This window comes from Sinocyclocheilus rhinocerous, unplaced genomic scaffold (genome assembly GCF_001515625.1).
Source record: "Sinocyclocheilus rhinocerous isolate Xijiao unplaced genomic scaffold, SAMN03320098_v1.1 scaffold126, whole genome shotgun sequence".
Lineage (NCBI taxonomy): Eukaryota > Metazoa > Chordata > Actinopteri > Cypriniformes > Cyprinidae > Sinocyclocheilus > Sinocyclocheilus rhinocerous.
In genome coordinates this window covers 401,925-410,279 of record NW_015662929.1, presented here as the reverse complement: position 1 = coordinate 410,279, position 8,355 = coordinate 401,925, and the positions used below count along the sequence as shown (strand labels likewise).

At 35.7% G+C, this 8,355-nt stretch overlaps 1 pseudogene; it reads right to left on the bottom strand.

The window, feature by feature from the left end:
* LOC107728415 (cyclin-dependent kinase 10-like) overlaps window positions 1-8,355 on the bottom strand; it is a 13,221-nt pseudogene extending 4,866 nt beyond the window's left edge.

The following is an 8,355-nucleotide window of genomic DNA, read 5'->3' as shown; positions in this document are numbered from 1 at the left end:
TACACTACACAATTAATCTCTTACACTGCATCTTTGTTGTTTATGATGAATTCGGTGCTTGCACGTATATACACCGCTTTTATTATTATTGCAGCTTAGATGTTCAGATAGCTGCAGTACTCTGACTCTGCCGCAAGGAGAAGTGCGTACGCCTGCTCAGACCCTGACGTGGCCGTAAGTACTTTTCCACGTATTAATATTCCACATATTAATATGAACGTTGCCGTGGATTTTAGCGTACGCACACTCTACGATCAAATCTGTGCGTATGCACATTTTATAAATGAGGCCCATACAAAATGTGCAGTGTTGGGGGGCGCCCAGGACCAGGGTTGAGAAATTCTGCATTAGGGTAACAGAGACTACATGCTTCTGTGAACCTTCAATGCTGCAGAAATTTTTCTGTGCCCTTCCCCAGATCTGTGCCTCGATACAATCCTGTCTCGGCGGCCTACAGACAATTCCTTGGACTTCATGGCCTGGCTTGTGCTCTGACATGCACTGTTAACTGTGGGACCTCATATAGACAGATGTGTGCCTTTCCAAATCATGTCCAATCAACTGAATTTACCACAGGTGGACTCCAATCAAGTTGTAGAAACATCTCAAGGGCAGTGTTGGGCAAGTTACTTCCAAAATGTAAAAGTAATATACTACTGTAATATTATTACTTTTGTAATGCGTTACTCCCAACACTGCTCAAGGGTGATCAGTGGAAACAGGATGCACCTGAGCTCAATTTTGAGTGTAATGAATATTTATGTACGTGATTTTTTTTTATTTAATAAATTTGCAAAGATTTCAAACATACTTCTTTCACATTGTCATTATGGGGTATTGTTTGTAGAATTGAGGAAAATAATGAACCATCCATTTTGGAATAAGGCTGTAACATAATGTGGAAAAAGTGACGAGCTGTGAATACTTTCCGGATGCACTGTGTGTATATACAGTATGTGTGTGTGTGTGTGTATATATAATATACAGTTCTGTGAAAAGGTTTTTTGCCCCCTTTCCATTTTTTAAGTTCTTTGCATATTTGTCACACTAAAAAGATTCAGATCATCAAACTAATTTTAATATCACACAAAGATAATGCAAGTATTGCATGTATTAAGGGAAATTAGCTGTCCAAACCTGCCTGGCACTATGTGAAGAAGTAATTGCCCCCTAAATAATGCACCTGAGCTCAATTTTGAGTGTAATGAATATTTATGTACGTGATTTTTTTTTATTTAATAAATTTGCAAAGATTTCAAACATACTTCTTTCACATTGTCATTATGGGGTATTGTTTGTAGAATTGAGGAAAATAATGAACCATCCATTTTGGAATAAGGCTGTAACATAATGTGGAAAAAGTGACGAGCTGTGAATACTTTCCGGATGCACTGTGTGTATATACAGTATGTGTGTGTGTGTGTGTATATATAATATACAGTTCTGTGAAAAGGTTTTTTGCCCCCTTTCCATTTTTTAAGTTCTTTGCATATTTGTCACACTAAAAAGATTCAGATCATCAAACTAATTTTAATATCACACAAAGATAATGCAAGTATTGCATGTATTAAGGGAAATTAGCTGTCCAAACCTGCCTGGCACTATGTGAAGAAGTAATTGCTTCGTTGGAGTCCCAAAGCCTTAGAAATGGCTTCATAACCCTTTCCAGGCTGATACATGTCAACTATTTTGTTTCTCATCTGTTCTTGAATTTCTTTAGATCGCGGCATGATGTGTTGCTCTTTAAGCATGCTTCACTTTGTCAGACAGGTTCTATTTAAGTGATTTCTTGATTCAACAGGTCTGGCAGTAATCAGGTCTGCGTGTGGCTAGTGAAATTTAACTCAGCTTTCTAAAATGATGTGGTTAATCACAGTTCTTTCATGATTTAACAAGAGCGGGCAATTAATTTTTCACGTAGGGCCAGATAGGTTTGGACAGCTTTTTTCCCTTAATGAAAATGAAATCTAAATGAAATCATCATTTAAAAACTGCATTTTGTATTTACTTGTATTATCTTTGTGTAATATTAAAATTGGTTTGATGATCTGAATCTTTTAAGTGTGACAAATATGCAAAAAATTTAAAAAACAGGAAGGGGGCAAAAACCTTTTCACGGCACTGTACATATACATATTTTTTTTTGGGGGGGGGAAAGAAATTATAGAAATTAATACTTATATTCAGCAAGGATGCATAACATGCAAAACAAGTGATGATAAAGACATTTATAATTTTACAAAATATTTATATTTCAGATAAATGCTGTTCTTCTGAACTTTCTATTCATCAAAGAAACCTGAAAAAAATTATACTCGGCTGTTTTCAACACAATAATGATAATAAATGTTTCTTGAGCAGCAAATCAGAATACCACAATGATTTCTGCAGGATCACGTGACTGGAGTAATGATGCTAAAATTCAGCCTTGAAATCACAGAAATAAATTACATTTTAAAATATATTCAAATAGAAAGCAGTAAATGAAATCATCATTTAAAAACTGCATTTTGTATTTACTTGTATTATCTTTGTGTAATATTAAAATTGGTTTGATGATCTGAATCTTTTAAGTGTGACAAATATGCAAAAAATTTAAAAAACAGGAAGGGGGCAAAAACCTTTTCACGGCACTGTACATATACATATTTTTTTTTGGGGGGGGGAAAGAAATTATAGAAATTAATACTTATATTCAGCAAGGATGCATAACATGCAAAACAAGTGATGATAAAGACATTTATAATTTTACAAAAAAATTATATTGCAGATAAATGCTGTTCTTCTGAACTTTCTATTCATCAAAGAAACCTGAAAAAAATTATACTCGGCTGTTTTCAACACAATAATGATAATAAATGTTTCTTGAGCAGCAAATCAGAATACCACAATGATTTCTGCAGGATCACGTGACTGGAGTAATGATGCTAAAATTCAGCCTTGAAATCACAGAAATAAATTACATTTTAAAATATATTCAAATAGAAAGCAGTTATTTTAAATAGAAAAATATTTCACTGATTTTGCTGTATTTTGGATCAAATAAATGCAGACTTGTTGAGCAGAAGAGACTTCATTAAAAAAAACATTACAAATCTTACTGTCCAAAAATTTGTGACTGGTACGTCTTAGGTCTCTCCCTTCCCTCTCCGTTTCTCCACTCTGTCTTGAGTAATATCTAAAAAGGCAATCTGATTGCATAAGGCTTTATTCTAGCGCTGTTCGTCCGGTTGTCACCACATGTCCAGGGCAGTGGTCTGCGTCTTGGTCCCTAGGAGGAGCTCTGGGGCTCGATACCTGAAGAAAACATTCTCAGTGATGGAAAGAGGGATTTGAAGGATTAGCAGGATGACAGAGAGACTGATCCGCATGAGGTTCATCTGCTTACCACAGTGTGACTACTCGAGGAGTCATGGGCTGTAACGGGATACCGTAAACACGCGCCAGACCGAAGTCAGCTGTGGAAGAACCACCAGACATCCATCACTGACAGGACAGACGTCCACACAGCAGATTATTCTGTTTCTTATTCAGAACATGTGGGTCGGTCAGGAACATGTCTAAATCCTGTTTAACCCAAAATCAAGAAACAAATACTCTGCATAAAGAAAATCAAACCTGATTTCAAAAGCATTACAATTTTTCACATTGTGGCATTATTTATTTTATTTATTAAATCACATTTTCCCTGCAAATTCTCACTATTCTCATGATTTCGTAATAATCACCTATATGTTTTAATTTATTAAATTATTTTCACTCACCTATCTTTACACACCCCTTGTCTGTCATCAATAGATTGGAAACCTTCAAATCCCTTTGATAAATATCACCAGTATCAATATGAGAATTAAGAAACCTCATTATTAGAAGTTCAACATTGTTTAGTCTCATAAACGTGGGAAGGAAAATTATTTTGCAATTTTACTGTGCAGCTGAAAACTGTTTTAGTGAACAGAACAAGCCTGAATGAACACACTCTGACCTGTGAAGATCTATCTTTATATTTAATCATTGGTCTCATAAATGTGGGAAGGAAAATTATTTTGGGTAATTCTGTGTCAAATCAACCACATTTCAAAAATGTCCCCGGCTGAAATTTTTGATTTTGCTAATATTTTTTTCTGAAGAAAGATAGACATGTATATGACACTTATTCTTCAGACATTCCGCTTTAAATACAATAAGCATCAGCTGTAAACAAAGTGACCAACATTTGCTTGTTTCAGCCACTAGGTAATATTCAACAATCTGGACATGGAGCTTCTTTGAGATCCCCATATCTCTCTGGGACTGAAGGATGTAGGGCCTGGAAAATGAAGATTCCAAAAGAAAAGTTTATTAAGAACTAGAATATACAATCATAATGCAATATCTTTAATACTTATTGAGTTATAGGCACACAAACTTTGGAAAAATAATATTTATGGCACTCAGGCAGGTTATGTTCAAAGCAGTTGTTTTGACAGGAAAAGATACATTTCTAGTTTCAACTTTGCAAAAATATGATACTTCTTTTCTTTTAAAGAGGAATGTCTGAAGAACAAATAATGTGACTCACATCTGGTTTTTTGACCACTAAAAAATGTGTACAATATAACAATTTACTCCTGGAGCCATATTGAAATTCCAATATTTCTGGAACCAAACCATATAGGGCCTTAAAAATGAAGATACCAAAAGGAAAGATTGTTAAGACCCAAAATCTAAAAAAGCATTAAGATATCTTTAATACTTCTTGAGTTACAGGAATGCAAACTTTGGACAAAAAACTTGAAAAGTTTCCCCATTTTTGAATGGCCACCACTGGCACATAATGCAAGCAAAATTGCTAGACAGACCTACTAATCTCTGAGTAAAAATAACATTATGATGCTGCCATCTTTCTGAAGTCATTTTTACCCCCCTGTAATTTAGCTCAGACTCTCAGGTAAAACAAATCCCATTTTGACCCCCCTCTACAAAATAGTGGATTACTCAGTAAATATACATCCATGACATTTAATATTTTGGATTTCATCACTATACATGTCTATCTTTCTTCAGAAAAAACTATTTGTAAAATCAAAAATGTGAGCCGGGGACCTCTGGTTGAGTTGACACGAAATGACCCTTTTGCAATTTTACTGTGCAGTTGAAGACATGGAAATGTTTTAGTGAACAAAACAAGCCTGAAAGAACACACTCTAACCTGTGAAGAATGAAGTTGAATGAAGTAAATATGCCAGTCCTTTAAGCAGCTGAAGAACTATACACTTCACCTGTGCAAAAACAAACAAACAAAATAATAATATTAATAACATAAATAATAGTAATATATCCTTGACATTGAATTAAATGCATTATATATAAACAGTTTAAACTGTCAAATTTTTTTTACAAGCATGGTCTGAAGATAGTCAAACCCCAATTTGTTGTTGATCTGAAAAATTCTGTTGGGGGAGTTCAAGTATGTTTTCAATGAAATAATGGACAGGAAATGAAGCAGTATTGCTCTCACTTTAAATGCACGACGCAAGTGCTGATGACACATACCAAAGTGTTGGAAAAATACAGAATTTTACTGCAAAACTAAAACAGGCCGACGGTAATAAAGATGAATCGGGAACATAGAGTTTTCACAATCTGGCCCAATGAATTTTTTCAGATTTAATGACCTGTACTTCCATAGATGGCATATCAAAAAGATTTAATAACTTTTGATCATGATGAGGAAGAGTTCAAAACAGCATGCTTTTTTTTTTGTCAAATTTCAAAATGCAAGAAATTCTTGTAGGGCAAACGTTTAAACCACAGTACACATTTGACTCTACAAACTTCTGTAGATGCGTAGATGTTCTATTTAGACTTTGAAATATAAGAACTATCTACACACTACTGCATTAGTCTGTCTGCTCAGTGTCTACACCAACCAATAACAGAATCACAATCTATTCTGATTCTGATTCATGACATAGCATTTCAGACTGAATATGGGGGCATTCATCAAACACACCTGAGCTTCAGAGAACGGCGTCTGCATGTTCTCCAGCAGACTGGCCAGATCCTGCTCACAGTAACTCATCACCAGAAAAAGGCCGACATTAAAAATAATAAGGTATTATGAAATAAGACATGACTTATTCACACATTATATCTGTAAATGTACAGTATACATTTTCTTCAGTCACCTCTCCAAATGGCTTCCCACCACCACTTCTTTCAGCTCCACAATGTTTGGGTGTCTCAATCTGAGTAGTAAGCTAATTTCCCCTCAAACTGCTGACTGGAATCCCTAAACACAGATACACAAAATAAATACCATTCAAGGTTTCTGTTTCTACAGATAGTCAGTTGGTTATATTAACTGGGATTGTCAAGCTCCAACAAAAAGCACCATAAAAGAAACCCATATGACTTGTGTGCCATATTCCAAATCGTTATACAATATTTTGGTGTGTGGACACACATTTAATATATTGAAAATCTTGCCTTTAGTCCTGACTGTCTATGTGTTCACTCACACTTCCATATTAAACCCTCTTCTCAATGTTATTACCTCATCACTTTCCAACACCAACAAGTTTCCAGCTGGCAGTGATCAAAGCCTTTACCCACAGAGCTTGATCCTGGAGAATTAGTTAATTATCTCAAATATTCCATTTATACTGAAAATACTAGGAAAAGTAGTGGTGTGACACTCAACTATGTTTATCTTTGCAGAGAAACAGTTTCAGTGAAGCATTTTAGGCCTTAACATAGTACAGTAATGTCAAATGACTCGTTCTTATCATCTGACCAAAGCTGCATCTCCCTTCTAGTAGCCTACTGCCTTTAACACATAGACCACAACATTTTGTCTTGAGAATTATGCTGGCACAGAGCCCACCTATCTGATCACTACCAGCTTGTTTGAGCTAACGAAGAAATGTCAGACCAAGCACAGGTTAAGTATGGAGTGCCACAAGGATCGGTATTAAGTCCTCTGCTTTTTAGTCCTCTACTTTTCTGCACCCCTCTTTTAACCACATGAAGGACAAACTGCTACCATTCCCAAACTGTCCCAACGTCTGCCTAATCTGTAAATCCGAGACAATCTGAACAATATAGTGTATAGCCAGAGTTTTTCGTTCCTTGCCACAGTCACCTCTGGCCTGCTCACTGAGGGATTAAAAGACTACTGCAGCTCCCTGATAAAAATACTTCAACCTCTAATCTCATACTAAGAAATTAGTTATTTTCTATTACAGTAATGAGAGATATCACGTAGTAATCCACTCTGTAAAGCTGCTTTGAAGCTGTGTATTGTTAAAAAGGTGCTATACAAATAAACCTGAATGACTTGAGTACATGTAAGAACCGTTGTTTTTGTGTTTTTGTGTGTAACGGAGGCCAGCTAGTAAGAGCTGTGCAGGTAAACCTCAGTTTGTTTCTTTTTCCTATTTGGACAAAATTACTTTCAGATGGCTGCAACTTTATCTTTAACGGACAGGAAGAAAGCAAACTTTTCAGTGAATAGAAACTGCCACTGGTGGAAAAGAGCAGCAAACATGACCGTTTTAAGATCCAACTGACCATCTTTCTCTTTATACATTCGCACTTTCTTCAGGGCAACAATTTCATTTGTCCTTGTATCAAGTGCTCGGTCTGTAAATCACAAATCAAGAAATTTAAATCCTCCCTGCTGAAAAAAAACCCCAATAGAAACGATCACAGAAATTCTAATGGTTTCCACTACAAACCATCAACTTTTAACCATAAAAACCATAAAAAAAATGGTTTTCTGTAGTGTGTTTTGGGACATATTCCATTAGGATTTAGTGGTTTTAACAAGCCACAAATAAAAGGTGACCAATTACCAGTAGAAACCAACAGAGTCTATTACAGTTTCCATTAAAACCAATACAAGTCCCATTATAACCAGTAAACCCATTACAAATTCTGTGATGGTGTCTAAAGTTTTTTTCCAGCAGGGTTGTCAGGCAGCACAACTGTTTGATAATAATGCTATTCATGGACGACAGATTACGGATATAATGATACATGATATTTGAATTAATATGTGATATATTTGACCATTATCAGTCATTCTGTGAGACTCACACACGATTCCATAAGTTCCCTCTCCAATCCGGTTCACCTTCTCAAACTCCTTCACACTCCTGCATTTCCCTAACTACACACATCATGCAGAAACACCGCAATAAGTGCTTATGCATCTCTTGTTTTATAATAAAAACAGTTTATAAGACAGCAGGTCTCACCCGTTCTCTGTGTGGTATTACAAACGTCTTGTCGGTTTTTAAAGATTTCAGCTTTAACGGCTCTAGATCTGCCTCTGCTGTGTTTTCCATCTCCAATCACTCCACGTTCGTC